Raw genomic sequence first — 17,509 nt, forward strand, 5'->3', positions numbered from 1 at the left:
CAATGTTCAAGAAACATAAATACACTATTAATTAGGCAAATGAGCACTGTAAATGACATTTGTGTTAATGTCATGTAAATATATCATCAGCCATGTTCCTCCTAGAGATATCTCACATGTGTTAGGCAGGATATACCATTGTGTCAATAGTTCACACCATCCAGTACCATACAGATTGGATATATTGTTTTCCAGACTTAGAAACCAGAGTTGGCCTTGGATCAGAGGAGTCATATTGTGAAGTTGCTGAACATAGCTCCTTTGTGTTTCCCAAAATTATTCCATTCTTTCATCTGAAGAGCATCTTGCACAGCAGGAAACACAACTGAAGACCTTCCTAGTGATTATTACCCTGGAAGAACGAATGCCATATTAATTCTGATGGAGAAACTGAGTTCCAGAGCTGCAGTTTAGCTGCTATTCAGTTTTTTTTTCTGAGAGATGCCCAGTGAGGGCACTTTCAGTAGGTCCACAAAAGTCTTTAAAACTTTAGGTAGATCCTTAAATTATAAGTAAAATCCAGTGTCAAGATTACAGCTGGTTGTTTCAACAGGAGTTTGAATATTATTATTATTATTATTATTATTATTATTATTATTATTATTATTATTATTATTAATAATAATAATAATAATAATAATAATAATAATAATGGAAGGCAGAGTAACTAATTACCTTTCTGCTTTCCAGCCTGAACAAACTATGATTGAAGCACAGGTGACTTCTTCCTGAAATAATTTGCTCGGTCTGCTAAACAATCATTTTATTATTATTAGTTACCATTACTACTTTACCACTGAAGTGGCAGTTGAGCAAATACAAGGAAAATGGTTTCAATCTTGATACCCTGGCAAGGATCCCACTAACCACAACAGCACTTTACCTTTGCATGGGTTAAGAGAACAGTAGGATCTGAACTGCTGGCCACTTAGTTGTGTTGCTGGCATTTCTAAACCTATAATAAGGCAGTGCTGAATGCAAGTATCTTGTAATCTGAACACAGAGATCCTATAGCATCACTCAAGGCCTCTTCAAGGCAGTGCATACAACATACAAAAGGAAGCCAGAATCTGTAATGCCACAAATCCTTTATGTGGATTATCTCTCTTATCTCATCTGGCATCAGAGAATTACATGTAATATAGACCCAAAAATGGCTTAGTCACAGAAAGATCCTTTTGAAAAAGGTAGCAGAGATGAAGTTTTGCTTGTTTCTAAGCCAGAGAGAAGAGGCAAAGCTCTGCAAAGGACAAACATATCAGAGCTAAAGTTGTGTTTGGATTCAATTGAGAGAATTTGCCAAGAGAACTGGGTACTCACAGCCTTGCTTTGCATGTAGTCATTTACAGCCGTGCAAAGGGAGGCTTGTGCTTCCCCAAAGTCAGCCAGTCTGCCTGAGTGTCAGGGAAGTGTAAGACAATGATTAAACCCTGTAGTTCCACATTGCCAAACAAAAGCCATAGATTTGAATAATTTGAGCTCAGGATAGGATTGCTTGATTTATGAGGCTCAGTTGCATACCTAAACAGATTTACTCATTGCAGAGCCAGCCTAGATTAATCTTTGGTAGTTCTCTCCTACTGCCTTCACTTATTTTTCTTTATAGGACCCTAGTGGTTTCTCCAAAGACAAAACTTACTTAGTATGATGCAGTTTCCCTGCTTATAACTTTTTTCCTTGTAACTCCAATCTTGTCTCTTTTTCCATGTGTGAGGTTCTAACCCAGCCCTGAACACTTCCTCTAGTTACCTTATTCCCCTCCTCTTCACCAAACCTGCCTATAATCATAGTTTTCTTCTTAAAATCTTACTCTGTTTTTTTTTTTGTTTTGTTTTGTTTTTTCTTTTAATTAACAATAAAGAAGATTTGGGCTTTCCCTTCCAAGAAATTTTTATCAACATCCTTTCCCTCTCCACTTACTAACCGATTACCGACCCTTTTCATCCTTTCATGTCTAATTGCATCTTTAACAGTATTGGATCTGTTGTTTATTGTCTATAAGCCAATGTCAGGGGCTGTCTTAGGCCCTCTCCAGTCCAGCCTCTACACTTCTTATTTATGCCAAACCACTCTTGCCAAGCTCTCTAATGATGGTAGAAAAGAAGAGAAAGTATATGTTAGCACATCTTGATGTTACAAACACCTATGTTTTTATTCTCCTGGTTTGGGAACTGATTAAAATCACTCTAAAATTAATGAAGACTTTCTATTGATGTAATGATCCTTTGATGAGGACCAGAAAAATCTTACCTTATGTGAGTCAGAGTTCAAAAAGGAATTCCAGTATTTTCATTTATAGATGGCTCATTTCCTGTAGCTTTCACACTGTCCTTTCCACTCGACTGACCTCTGTCTGATCGTATACAATCTCCTTTATATTCCCTCTTACAGGATAAGTAGTTGGATATGCATAGAAGAATGTTCCATTTTCTAAAAGAATTTCTTGGATTCCCTGAAGAGATTAGTTCAAAATTTTAATTAGGGGCATTGGCAGAGTTCCCAAATGCTGGTATATTAGGCTGTGGTTTTAATTTTCATCACCCGTTTTGGTTCTTATACAATGCATAGGATTTCTGATGAGTAGTTTACTTGAAATGATGCACGTTTTGTCCCTCCAGTTTTTGTTCATCCAGTTAATACAGATGAGTCATGATTGGCAGCAATGTCTTGTTTTTTCCTTCCAAAGACTGGGGAGGTTGCCCAATATTCTGAGGACAATTGTCCAAAAGATGTCAAAGTTTGAAGTGACCAGTAAAAGTCCCACTAAAACTCTGGAAGGCATACAGGATGCAAGTGTCATTAATTAAGCTCTAAAAACCTACAGTGCTGTGGGAACCTGGCATAAAATACACAAGCTGAACTTTGTTTGCAACTTCCTTCTATTTAGAAATTCATTAAAGAGCTGAAGCATTTGCAGAGATTTCAGGACCCAGTGCTAGAATGGCTAATTGCTGGCTCAGTCTTTTGTATACAGTGCAGCACATAAAAGGACTGTGATCAAAGAATGCAGGTGCTGCTGAGGGCAATGAGAATGCGAGTACAGTGATTGCTTGCCGGATACAATATATAACGTTTCATTTAGCTGTGCTTTGCTTTGCTCCATGGTAGGATTTTGTAGGGATTGCTGAATGATTTTGACTGGAGTGATTTAGCAAATGTGTTGTTTAAGCACAACTAAAAATTTTACTTCCTGTTTAATCCTCCTCCTGTTTTTTCCTCTTCTAGCACCTGAAGGAAACATACCTACTACTGCAGATCTTACTTAGATAAAGACTTCAGTAAATTTCAGTTGGTTTCATATTCTTCAGTATGTTAGACATGGTTATCACAGTTAATTTTTGCTGGACCCATAATCTTGTAGTGGAGGAGAGTGAAGTTACACAGTACATCTTGCCTTACATATCTTCACAGTGAGAAAAGAGGTCACAAATAATTTTATGGCCATATTTCCCATACCTAGATTTTCTTCAGTTCGCACTCTGTTCTTATCCTGCCAATCTTTTCATTTATTGTTCTCATCAAATAGCAAAGAGAAATCTATTATGAAGCCTTCTCCTTTTTTAACAACTATCCTATTTGATCACCCCCCCAAAAATAGCACAAGCCATATGAAACAAGTGGAGCTGTGGACCTTGTCTTGGAGAGCATGCATGAGTAATTAAATAACATGTCCTTCTGTCACCATTTTTGCAGGGAAGGGGATTAAAATCTGTGTTCACAGGCTGAGAGCAGGTGTCTGTGATGAGACCCCATGCTGTGACATGGATGCAGCACATTCTTACATGAAAAGCCCTGGCTGATGAAATGACCACAGGAAGACAACATGGAACCCTCCCAGCACAATCAGAAGAAGCTTAATTAAGCTCTGTGGTTAAATTTAAAGTGAGTGTGTGCCTGTTTTAGAAGAGCATTAAGAAAACTGAAAACATGGCATTTTTAAAAATTATATTCTGGTCTTCCTGACATTCTTCAAGCAAACTGTCTTGTTTCTTGCATGGTCAAATGATACAGTGACTCAGAAATGAACACACACGTGTTTACGTAGATGGGATTTAGTAACTTGTCCAATGTGGTTTTGGAGGTTTTTTCCTTAGTTGTGGACATTTTTTTCTTTGGCAGAAGGCAGCACTAAACCCACAGTTTCTGCAGTTATTCTGAACACAGTTGTTTTAGTTGTAATTATATGACTGAAAGCATACAGAGACTACAAATTCCCTATAATCTTGTTAGAACTTTCATTAAAGAAGGTAAAAAAAATAATTGGCAAACTCAGAGAAAAGATTTATGCTTGCGTTAGAATGATTAAAAAAAAAGACAGTACTACTGATGTCAACAGTAATTTGCCTTGTATTACATGTACTTTTCCACTAGAGAACTTAAAAGGCTTTCCTGATTTCTGTGAAGCAACATAAGAAATTCTTACATGTACATGTGAATGATCATGGCTGTTGTAACTCTGGTAAAGCAGAGGTTTGAAACAAGAACCACTTGCTCTGACAATGCAGTGAGTCTGTGTTGAAACTGGAAGTCAAGACTAAAGTCATGTTCACCTTAATGCAGAATATGGGGTGAAAAACTGTGACCTAGCCATATATAATTTGATGGAGTGACAAAGAACAGCTTAAAGCTTCATAGACAGTTTTGCTTTTCTCAGTAGATGAATTTGTTTTTTCTTTCTGGTCCTTTTTTTTTCCTTTGGTGTGGTTTGGTTTTTTTTCCATTAGCCTCAATACAGGCAAGGTCCTTCTCAAACATGAAAGAAGGCTCTGTCTGAGAAATTCATTAGCGAAATTAGAGATAAAATAATGAGGGGGTGAGAAGGAGGCAGCAAGGAGTGGGGGTGGGAGGGCAAATGTGGACAAGGATAGTGGGAGACAGTTCTCTGCTAGGGTAGCTGATTAAAACAATGGTACAGTACCTTGACTAATGTGAAGCTAATTAAAACTGTATAGGACAAAGCACTTCTAAATATACTATAGGGATCAATCTTGCTATGGCAAATCCATCCCTAGTGAAATTTCATTGACTTCAATGGGTTTTCTTCTGGGATGAATTTGGACTGATAACCTAATAATTCTTTTCTGTCTTTAATTTCTAAGGACTTTTTGTGAGAAGCACAGCAAGGAACTTCAGTTTGGCTTTCAAAAGTGCTGAACACCCAAAACTCCTACCAAGGCTTCCTGGAATTACAGGTACTTGATACCACTGTTAATTTAAGCTGAATTAACTGTTTCACGTTTGCTGCGAGTTTACTTTTTGTACCGTGCCAACACATCTGCAAAACGACCCTAAGCTAAACTCCTAAATCTTCTGAGGAAGAAACTTCCCATGCATAGGTGCAACACCTCACACAATGCAATGCAGAGCTTCACCAATGCCTCTAGGCAATAATACAGTAAAATTAATTAGTAAAAACAACAGTAAATTATAAATTCACAGCATCTGTATTTGCAGGGCAATGGAGAATATGTACTTGGGCTGGCATACTTTTGTTACCCAGTTTCCAACTGACTGTCCATGGTCTGATTTGTCAGACGAATTGTGTTCAATGTATTCATAGTTTCTGTGAGCTTAAAAAATGTGTCTTTTTATGCTCCTGCAAAAACCATATTGAGAAACAGGAAAAAATAAATGAAGGCATCTTACAATGGAAGTTACAGCTGTCATCTCTGAGGTGTTCAGGACTATCTTGTAAAACCACATCAGACTTTTTTTTGAAGCTCCAAGTAAAACAGAGAACATACCTTTTGGAACATTTTTTTTTTTACTACACTACTATTGCAAAGTCCCCCCTGCTTTGGCTTCTACTCCATGGAAGATGTACATCATATAGAGAATTATAGTATTTTAATGGCACACTTCTTTCTCTTATTTAACTTATTGGCTTTAACTGAGAAAAAAACCCCAGCAAATGAATTTCTAACAACAGAAACCCTCACCATTCAATGAATTGTGCTCTGATTCTATTCTGAAGGCTGGCTCTAAGAGGAGGATTACTAGTTTATCTCTGTTACTTCAAAAAACAGATCTGTTCGATTACCCAAATGTTTGGTTTTAAAAAGGGCAGCTCCTGGGGATCTTAAAGAAATCCACAGTGCAACAGGGAAGGAATATAATAGACTGTTTTGGAAAAAAATACAATGAGGGGAAAACATAACATACAATACATTTGGTGTGAACTTTTCCCAGAAGATTGCTTGAGCCTCATAGTTCACTTACAACCAAAGTACAGCGATGCTGGGCAGCCTGCCAGTTCTTGTTATTGTAGTACTGTGTGAGCCAGTTCCCTGGTGGAGAAAGAAAAGGAGAGAGAGAGAGAGAGAGAGAGAGAGAGGGAGAGAGAGAGTTTTCTTTGCCTTTCATAAGTGTCCCATACTTTCCTCTCTGCTCTCTCTGAACAGCCAACCACTCTTTACATCGGGGTGCTCTGGTGAGTGCTACACTGTGCAGATGTCGCGCTCCTCGTGTCGCATGCGGCACTGTCACAGTTCAAGAGGGCTGACACAGGGCTGCACCGCCTCACTGCACTGGGGCTCTCAGATGACAGCTCTGCCTGACACTCTAAGAGTAAGGCACCCAGTGATATGCGTAGTGAGGATGAGTAACACCTTGTCCTCACAGCAGAAGTATCTGGGAAGGGAGGCATTCCTAGGAGTGGGTGCCAGACTAAGTTGCATGTCTACACTGAATTTTGCAGTCAGATGTGAGCCAGGATAGCTTGGGCTTAATACCATGCTACAGATGCCAGTGAGGCATCTCTGAGTTGCTCAGAGCACTGGCAGGCCTCCTTCGTGTCAGCGTAAAAAACAGCACACAGACACAGATGAGTTAAAGGCTCACAGTCTGGTCCTGAATGTACAGCAAAACTGAGTATGGATGAAAGAGGCCTCCCACGTTCTTGCATCTATATTCTACCTGGAAAATCATCCAAGAACATTTCAAAATCAGCAAACATGGCATGGGGTTGTTTCTATTCCACCCCTCCACATCCACACACCTCCTCTTCATGCTGATATGCTGCCTTGAACCCTGAAACTACAGCACTCTCTGGGAAGCACTTACACAGCCTCTATCAGAAGCATGCTGGGCTCCCAAATGTGATAAGAAGCTGATAAAAATTATCTGGGCGTTAAAACAGCCTTAGTGGAAGAATGTTTAGCTAAATAGATACCATCTGTCCCTTACAGAGAGCATGTCCTTGTTCTGCCCTGGCCTGACCACTGTGAGCTATTGCTTTTGTGGTGCAGTCCATGTGTGAATGGGCTGTTGTTCCCAGGACCTGGGGCAACTGTTTATGCAATGTGGACTTTATGAGAAACAGTTACAGGGATTTTTTTAATTTTTTTTTTTTTAAGAGTTAAAGATTGGTAATGAAAACAACATTTTTGCCTAATACAGAAAAGTACTGGACTGGATCAGCTCAGCTGAATGCTCATATTGGCCCATACAGCACATTTCTCTGGGGTAGCCAAAGAGGGAAGGAATCCTGAAGAACTATAAGCAGCACTCCAATTACCAAGAGAACTTTCATGTCAGTAACAAACAGTGCAAATATTTTCCAAGGGACACTAGCAGCTGGCACACAGCACTGACTACAGCTTTTTAATGTGTTTTCTTTACCTCCTCATGACATAGTAGAGCAGAGCATGGATAGACTGGCACTACAGATGGCTCATTGAGCCACTGTGTAAATACATAGGAAAAAGGTTAAAGACAAGAATCAGAGGGTAATTTGCTCTGAGAATCTCTGAGGAAAACTTTGGAATTTGTAGGACTAAGGAAAGGGTGCAGTCTACCTAGAGGAAAATCCAGCAGAGCATGAGAGTCACAAGTACACAACTATTATCATACTTCCCCAGACAGAGACAGGTGGTGAGATCTGCAGTGGGCAGTCACACCATCCAGCTAGTCTAAGCAAATTCCAACTATATTGTAAAAATCCAAATGTCTGCCATGGGTGATATTGAGAGGTCAGGCTGGTTCAGGTACCTCACTGCATCACCTAAAGTAGACAGATCAGTGTCCCATGAGAGATGCCAGAGCCCTGAGGGCACTAATGATCCTTAATGCTCATGATCAGCCTAACTTGTGGCATCCACTCACACCTCTTCCCATGGGCCCAAGAGCCCCATCTCAGCTCAGGCCTGGGCCTCCATCTTTGTTTGAGCTGTGTTGTTGGTAGAGTGGAATGGAAGAGACATACAGTGGTCACTGATTCCAACTGCCTGACCACTTCAGGGCTGACCAAAAGTCAAAATATTCTACTAGGGGCACTGTCCAAATGCCTCTTAAACAGTGACAGGCTCAGGGCATCAACCATCTCTCTAGAAAGGCTGTTCCAGGGTTTGACCATCCTCTTGGTAAATAACTGCTTCATAATGTCAAGTCCAAACTTGCCCTGATGCAGCTTTATAATGTTCCCGCATGTCTGACCCTAGATCCCAGGGAGAAGAGCTCAGCACCTCCATCTACACTTCCCCTCCTCAGGAAGCTGTAGGGAGCAGTGAGGTTTCCCCTCAAACTCCTTCTCTCAAAACTAGACAAGCACAAAGTCCTCAGCCACACCTCACAGGATATGCCTTTCAGCCCCTTCTCCAGCTGTGGTGCCTCCTCTGGGCACATTCAAGGAGCTTCACATCTGTCTTACATTGTGGGGCTCAGAACTGCACACAGTGCTCAAGGTGAGGCCACACCAATGCTAAACACAGTAGGAAACAAACAGGTGTGCCTGTGTCTAACGCTCACCCTGGAGCTTTCTCAGATCTATGCAGACCTCAGACCTATGCTGTAAGTGGCTTGTTTTCATGGCTCTCTCATACCATGAAGGATGATTTGTGGGGTTTTTTTCACTCCTATTCTTGGTCCTGTCTAATTTGAACCCAACAGGTTGTTATGGCCAAAGTGCATTCTCCTTGTTGAACCTCATAAAATTGGCCTTGGCCTGTTGATCCAGCTTGGCCAAATCCCTGCTTATGGTTAAAATCTCACATAGCGCCTCACCATCACAGCTGCTGTGGGGGTCAGTGGTGGTGTTTCTCAGAGCAAAAGATTTGCTAAAGGGGGCAGGCAGGCTCCAGGGAACTGGTTGTTCCCGTCCATCAGCAATGGGGTTTAAGCTTTAATTGCCTGAAGATGCTGAGAAGCAGGGTGGCTGCTATAAGAAATTGGGATCTCAGGAAAAGGGACAAGGCTTCTTTTATTTCCTCTGCCTTAACATCTGCAGAGGAAAGGAGATCCCATACAGTCACAAGAAGAGGGCATTGGCTCTGCAGAAGATTATGAAGGCTTTTGATGATTTACTTGGGGAGCTTTATTGATGATGTTGTTTGATAGTGAGGCTACTGTGCAAGCCTGCATTCCTTTTTCTCTTAATTACTTTTGATTCAAAAGTGAATCTATCACCCTGGAGGTATGCGGCCTTGAATGGGCTCTTCAGGCATGAGCCATCTCAGCAGTGCTTTTAAGGCCTGGAGCAAGAGGCATCTCTTCAAGGGAAGAGCAGTCAGAAAAAGAATCTTCACGTACAAACCACTCTGTGATCCTGAAGTTAGAAACACTTCAAAGGTCAGACACAGCCTCAGCTGCACTGGGAATATGTGAGATTCCTATTCAGATCAATTCCACTGAGAAATAAGACCAAAGAGTCTATGCAAAGATTTATGGCGGTTATAAATGTGTAGAACTCATATATTTTGGAAGAATTTGCAAGATGGAAAGGATATTCTGTAGCTCTGAATCAGGTATTTCTGATGGAAGGGATGCAAGAAGAAAATGCAGAATCCAAGTTGTTGGAATATTTTGTTTGAATATTTTGTATTTTTGATTTTTCCTTTCCACCTTCATAACAGAAGATGACCTGTGCAAATTGCCTCCAAAGTGCCCAGTGATTGACCTCCAAAGGGGTGCAATGGTTAGAAAACTGGGTCCCTGAAAGCTGCTTTATTTCTGTGGCTACTTAAGTAAAAAGTCCAGCAGGGCTCTGCTGAGGACAGGTGCCCATCAAAGTGACATCGCTCTGATCAGTCTGGGGAACTGCGGCACAGCACTAACAGGTTGTGCTTCACAGAGAGCATGTATAGCAGTGATATTATTCAGAATAGTACTTTGACCAAAGTAATCTTTTGATTAAAGCTCAAAAATCCAGGTCTTGGGATGAAGTGCAGAAGCTGAAGCCTGCTAGCCAGTTGACTGTTCATTCAAGATACTCTTCGAATGTTCATAGCTATAGTCAGAGGACAGCCAGATAAGAGGTAAAATTCAGTTCTGTTATTTGACATTTTCAGTACCAGACACTAGTGAGCACATTTCTTTCTGTTGTGGAGGGTAAAATGAAACTGCTCTTTGATGGGTGTCTCAGCTCACCCTTTACAAGCTGGGTAAAAAGGCTGATCGTAGGACCTGATCTATTTCCATTGCATGTGTTACGCAGATTTCCTTAAAAAGGAATCTTCTGCCTTAGCTAGGAAGATAAATAATGAGAAAACATCTGCTCTTTAAGCTCTGGACTGACCTATAAATCTTAATGACGTATGCAATCCCAGAAGCAGAAATCATCTACAGATTGCAAAATTCTCTCATTTTCTAATTTGGGTTATTTTATTCTGTTTGTTGGGGAGAGGTGTTGGGGGGGGGGGGAGGGGGGAGGGGTTGGTGGGGGTTTATTTTTTTTTTTTAAGAAATTTTATTGTTATTCCTCTAATTCCTGGTAATTTGGAAGCCTGAGTGTGGGTTTTTTCCCCTCAGTGTGTCATTATAACTGATAGGAGCTGGTGAGAGGAGGGCATGGCAACCATAATAACACAAGAGGGGTGGAACAGGCAGCCCTTACAAGGAGCTGACAGCCAGAGAATAATGACAGAGTAGAGCATGGATAACTAATAGTTTGGATGATTTACTCTTGAGAAGCTCTGGAGGGTGGGATGCTTCTTTGCCTGTTTATTTCAACCTCTCATGCTGAAGAAATGAGTTTGCTTAGCTACTTTAATATTTTGCTGCATTTTCTCCTGCAAAGGAAAGGGAATCTGCTTCTCTCTTCAATGCTTCCCTGTGGCCTGCCTCACAAAGACAGCATTGCTGATAATAATGACAAGAGGTTCCTATCTCCTTTTGCCTCTAGAGCTGCAACAGCAGCAAGCATTTAAAACAATGGTATCAGTGATGACCATAAAATTAAAGAGGCTAGAATTCAAAAATTCAAACTGTGGAGAATGTCAGGTTCAGTATTCAGAGAAGGATATTAGTGTGGGGTATGGCTCACCTGCAGCATGAGCTAAGATAAGGAAACTTCTGACTCGATGATCCTTGTGGGTCTTTTCCAACTCAGAAAATTCCATGATTCTGATCTTGAATTGCCCTGAGATGCTGCAAAGAAGTGGAGAGCCTCTCATATAGCAAGTCAGTCTGATACCTCCTTGCTTACTGCAAGGTCAGGCTAATTTTATTCTCCATTTCATATTGCTTTAATCTAAACATTGGAAGAGGTGATGTTAGGGTAAAAGTCTCAGGAGACTGTGAGCAGCATATGGACCATTTCTCTTGATAAATCATAGAACCATCTGCATGCAAGTGGGCAGGGATGGAGTAATTCTTCTCCTGAAGCTGTTAATATGTGCTTACTTCTCATGAGTCAGTATCCTTGGTCTGTAATTTCACAGTTTTGAGAGGGTAAGATGCCTACAGAAATCATTCACTTACCTGTCCCAGACTGGAACAGGTGGGACAAGTAAGGTGGGCCAGAAACTCAACCGTCTTCTGGGAGTGGTGCTCCCTATTCTGAATTGCACTAGAGAGGCATGACTTCAATTCTGGAATGGTAAGGCACACAAGCACACTAAAAGTAAGATAGTGTCTTATAGCTCAAACAGCAATTCAGGGAGCAAGAGCTAAAATTAAACACATGGCGATGCTCTGTTTTGTTGTTTCCTGGGCCCTGAATACCATCTGCTTGAAAATCAGGTGAACCAAAGTGTTATTCTGAAGGGCTGCTCTTATTAGATTGATATTTTCTTTAGGTGGAGCAAAGAATCTTGTCTAAAATAGGACATACTTAGGAGCCTAATCAGTAAATGCAGAAGAGACTGCAAACTGATCAGTGATCAGAGGAGGGGGAATGGGTTTGATTGACATCTGGAGTAAAGCAGTGCTGTGCTCTTTCAATTACAAGTTTAAGACTGCCACAATTGACAGATTAAAGGTGCTCACCCTAATCCAAAATTATACTTTCCCCAGTCAAATTGACCATTGTGTCAGCTTCAATTTGTTCAGATACGTCACCCACAGTGAGTGATTGGACTGATTCACTTGCACACTCTTTGACAAGGTCCCTGTTTTGTGTTCACTCCTTACTCTTGCCATTTCCCTTGTCAGACAGATACTCCAGAGGCATTTCCATTATCTCCCATGTAGCTGTACCTCAGAAATGTACTGGACTGGAAAGAAAAATCCTCAGGCCAATTATTCTGACATAAACTCTACTTATCAGAAAGCACTAGAATATGAAGCATAAGTTAAAATAGCTCAAAAATAGGACACATCCATACACACATAGACACCCCAGGCAGACACCTAAGTAATGCTGTGCTCAGTCTCTGCTGTGACTGAGTATGGATGAGCACTTTTAAATAAGAAACAACAAAAATGTTGCTTCAATATTCAGATCAAAACAGTCCCTCTGAGAATGGAAGGGTTTTAATTTAAAACAGAAGCAAGGAATTGTTTTCAGGGACCTGCTCTGTTTGTTTGGGGTTTTTTTCCTGTTAGAAGCTGAAGTGCCCTAATGCTTGGAGAACAGTTACCCTGTAATCTTCCTGACTCTTTATAAAAGGAAGAAAAACAATGCATATAATTTTCTGAGAACCTTGCTGATGCTGATTCTCCTTGAGTGAGGAAACAGGTAAGAAGAGATGAGTTGCATTTCTTTCCCACAAGCTGGAGGAAAAAGAGATAAGCACAGAGATGTGAAGTGGCATTCAGTTCATGAGTTTTACCTTTAGCCACATTCATCAGGTGGGCTCTCCCTTCCTGGCGAGACTGAAAGCATGTCACATTGTCCTGCAGAACTTTCACATGGAGAGGATTTGGAGAGCTGTTAGTGGTGCAACTCACTTGAGTCTTATTTTGAGGTGAGGTAGGTGCTTGTATAAATAATGTCATTGTCCTCTCATACTCTTTTGCATCTCTGCTAGTGTTTTGCTTTTGTTGTTTGGGGCCAGGGTGTTGTGGGTTTGGGGGGTTGTTTGGCTGGGGAGAGGTGGGGGGTTGCTGTTATTTTTCTCCTCAAAGTATCTATGGACATAAAAATGAAATATTTTTTATCAGTTTATAAGTATACAAAAATGTCCAGTGTAATGAATCTCTATAATCCACCTGTCAGAGTTTCACACACACACATACACACACAGAGAGCCATTAAGTAGAGTTTCCAGGCACAGCAATACATAACCTTTAAAAGAGATGCTACAGCCAGAACAAACATTACTTGTCTGTTCACCAAGGAAGTCTTTGCACTAAAGCTGGAGGAAGTTTTTTTCCCCTCTGCTTGCCACACCAATGCTGAGAGGGATGCATGCACAGGTTTTGTGTAGCTCACAGGACAGTGGTACACTACAGAGGCCTGTGAAGCAGGATACTAAGGACTATGGTACCACTTGTTACACTGCTAGAGAATCCTTTGCTTTCTATTCCCCATAAGTAAAATACTTTCATTTTACAGGGTTTTTGCAGAATTTTTCATAATTCTGTTGACATTTTATCCAAATTATTACATATTTCTTGAAGGACCCAGGGTGAAGTTGCTGAATTTTGTTTTATAGTTAAGATTTGAATTTAGAAAATGGGGTGGAGGGGGTGGGGGAAGAGGAGAAATTGCACTCTTTCTGTTATGTTTCTTAGGCAGTTTTAAAACCTTAGAGAATTGGTGTAGCTCTTTGAACTTTGGCAGATACATTATCCCCAACCACAGTCATGACTTTGGGTTTTCTGCATAGTTAAAGTCATCAAGAGAGATTTGAAATGTGATATATAAGAGTACAGCAGTACCTAGCACTATTTAACCAACAGTTTCACCTATCTCTATGAGATCCTAATCACAAAACCCTCTGTAACCCTCATAACCCTAATCATACATAACCCTCAGTATTTGTGCAAAGGCAGAATTTATTTTTTAATTGCTGATTTTCCAGCTTTGCATAGCCGTGGCTCACATTACATGGGGGGTAAGGAAGGTGGGAACCATTCCCTCTCTCTCTTTGGATGAGCTTGCAGCCCTCATGCATAAGAAGGCTGAGCAGATATTTTTCATTAGGAGATATGTCCACATGGGATGCAAACCATGAGGGGAAGCCTTGGAGCAGATATGGGCCCTTGTGTGTTTGTTGACTGTGAAAAAAAACGGTACCACTGGAACCATTTCTGTGACTCAGGGTTCAGTTTTAACAGAGATGAGCTGTTGCTGTCACTCCCATTTAAAGAAGGAGGCGGGAGATTTTGATAGGCAAGAAGGCAGAAACAAAGAGGGACCACAGAGGTGAGCTTGTAAGGTCAGTAATAGTGCTGGTTGGAAGCAGAGAAGTAAAATCATCAGAGATTCAGCAGGGGGAAAAAGCAGAAAACCATCACTGACTTGTCAAGCTCTGAAAACATTATGAGAGGACGCAGAGAAGAGGCAGGCAGTGCATCAACAGGACTGAGCATCTGCATGTTCTAAGGAGAAACAAAGGTTGACACTTCTCTGCTTGATTGACAGTACCTTGGCCAGCAGAGACTCACAAGGTGGCTGCCCCATGGATACTGAGCATATGAATGCTTAGCCTAATAATGTTAGTCCTGGCCTATTGCTGTGTGTGTTAGCTATAAATAAGACTATTTTTATATATGGACAGTCCTGCTTTTGGGCCTCTATGCCAGTACAAGATGCTCAAAACATCAAGGGTTACATTTAATGTGATCCTGCTTTATTGTGCAGACTGCAGTACTGGCCTCAATTAATTCCTCCTTGATTTAGAGCATATCTGTTTGGAAAACAAAAATCCAGCCTTATTCTCTTTTGATTGAAAAGTTTTACAGTGGTGTATACCCTATTGTAGCCCTTGGGAAATAATTCCACTTTCATTATCCTGAATGTTAAAAATATGTGTGTCAGTTTTATTCTGATTTTGACTGGTTTCAACTTCCAGCCATAGAATGTTGTTACGTATCTGCTAAGTTGAAAACACCACATATTATCAGGTTTCTGCACCCTGTTTGAATGGTGATTAAATAAGTCTTTTGCCTTCTCCTTGACATGCTAACCACACTGTGCCTTTCAGTCTGTACCCAAGCCATGTGCCCCAAGCTCATCATGATCCTGAATGGATACTTTCTGAATGCTCATCAGTGCTTCAACACCCAGAAACACAGTATTGCAGAGATCATGCCACTACAAAACACAGGGAAGATGCATGAGCAGCAGGAGAAACAGTGATTCCTGTCCATGGAGTCATGGAACAATTAAGGTTGGAAAAGACTTGTGGGATCATCACATCCAGCTGTTAACCCAGCATCAACACCATGTTCACCATTAAACCATGTCCTCAAATGCCCTACAAGCTTGCTTTTTTTACACTTTCGGGGATGGTGACTACAACCACTTCCCTGGGCAGCCTGTTCCATTGCTTTGCATCTTTTCCCACAAAAAAAAAAAAAAATTGTAATATTTAAACTGAGCCTCTCCTGGCACAACTTAAAGCCATTTCATCCTGTCACTTTTTACCTGTGAGAAGAGATTGACCCCCAGCTTCCTTTCAGGCAGTTGTAGTGAGTGAGAAGGTCACCCCTGAGCCTCCTTTTCTCCAGGCCAAACACCTCCACCTCCCTCAGCTGCTCCTCACAGGACTTGTGCTCCAGACCCTTCCCCAGCTCTATTTCCATTCTCTGGACACACTCCAGCCCTTCAATGTCTTTCTTGTGGTGAGGGGCCCAAAACTGAACACAGGATTTGAGGTGTGGTCTCACCAGTGCTGCGTATAGGGGGAAAATCACTGCCCTGGTCCTGTTGGCCACACTATTGCTGATACAGGCCAGGATGCCACTGGCTTTTGGCCACCTGGGCACACACTGGCTCATGTTCAGCCAGGTGTCAACCAGCACCCCCAGGTCTTTTTCCACTGGGCAGCTTTCCAGCCACTGTCCCCAGGCCTGTAGCATTTTATCATCATAGAGTTCTTTTCCAAGTGTAATGACTCTGTGATTCTATGACAGTCTGTAAAGCAGTTAGGTTTCTATTCATGTAGTTGATAAAAGTGTTTGATAGCAAAGTGACAAAAATTAATTTTTAGGGTAGCTCAACCCAAGTCTCACCTCCTTGACAGGTGTCACTTTGCTTTGACTTTTCTGGATGGACTCTCAGAGTAGCTTACCTTGATACCAGCTGAAGCAAACCTGGAGCCATGACACTGCAATGCAAGCCAGGTGATGTCCTGCCCATCTCTCAGACCAGACCAGCCCATCTGGATCTGGTTCTTCTTACCTTTTTGATGCTGCTCCTCGAACCCTTAGACTGAAATAGAGTTAAGAACCGATCCTTGGTGACTGGCATTCAAAACTTAGTGACTCCTGCTGCTCTTGTGTTTGCTGGTGCCAACAGGCTCACTTTAAGGTTGCTAGCTTATGTTTATGGGCAAATGGTGACTTTAATGCTTCCTGACTTCCTACTGCTTGTTCTTCCATGTTGTTATGGCAGCTGTCATAAAACCAGAATGATAGATAAATGTGAAAATCAGTTCTATAAAGCAGCAAGCAATGCAGAAGACAATGAAGTACAGGGGATTACATGCATCTCATATGGGGAATACGTTGCATTAACTAAATACAAACATACATTTTCCTCTGTTTTGTCTTTTGGAATGAGAACGAGGGGGACAAATCAACAGCAGAGAGATACGCTGGTGAAACTTCACTGAAGTCAGTACAGTTGCACACCAGGGATGCATTTGGCTGATTCTTTTGCTAACGGCTGTATGAAAGCCTTAATATAGAGTTTCTGCATGTGTGAAGTGTATGCCAAGACAAACGCAATGTGCTAAATGAAACCTCTTGATTTATTTAAATAAAAAAAATGTTACCAAAAAACAGTGGATAATTGTAGTGGAATGGATCCAGACTGGAATCATCTGTCTCGTGTCTCCAGAGTGTCTGAGGGAGGGGCTGTAAGGAATATCTTGCTTGTATACCTAAGCAATGTAGGATATGCAGATAGAAGATAATTTCTTGAAACTGCTAAGATCCACCAAGGGACTCAGAGCTCTCTAGAAGACAAAGGTTATAATCAGATGTAAACCAGCTCTTTTGGCTGCAGCTGATATGAACTAAGAGATTATCAAACACAGCCCATTTTCATCAGTTATCTTCTTTATAGGCACTTGCCTCCTTCTCCCCTAGAGTTCAGATCTGCTGCCAGTACAATCATCACTCCCTGCCTGGCCAGAATGATCAAATTACAAAAAAAAAAAAAAATTACTGTCAACACTGTCAA

The 17,509-nt window shown here is 41.2% G+C and overlaps 1 long non-coding RNA gene across 1 annotated transcript in view; it reads left to right on the forward strand.

Moving 5' to 3' along the window:
- Positions 1 to 17,509, forward strand: part of LOC143694360 (uncharacterized) — a 77,574-nt gene that overhangs the window by 25,373 nt on the left and 34,692 nt on the right. The window contains exons 3-4 of the long non-coding RNA XR_013182797.1: positions 3,694 to 3,882; positions 5,100 to 5,192. This is a non-coding gene — a long non-coding RNA (uncharacterized LOC143694360). The remainder of the gene's footprint in view (positions 1 to 3,693; positions 3,883 to 5,099; positions 5,193 to 17,509) is intronic.

The sequence above is a fragment of the Agelaius phoeniceus genome, chromosome 1, assembly GCF_051311805.1.
Source record: "Agelaius phoeniceus isolate bAgePho1 chromosome 1, bAgePho1.hap1, whole genome shotgun sequence".
Taxonomy (NCBI): Eukaryota; Metazoa; Chordata; class Aves; order Passeriformes; family Icteridae; genus Agelaius; species Agelaius phoeniceus.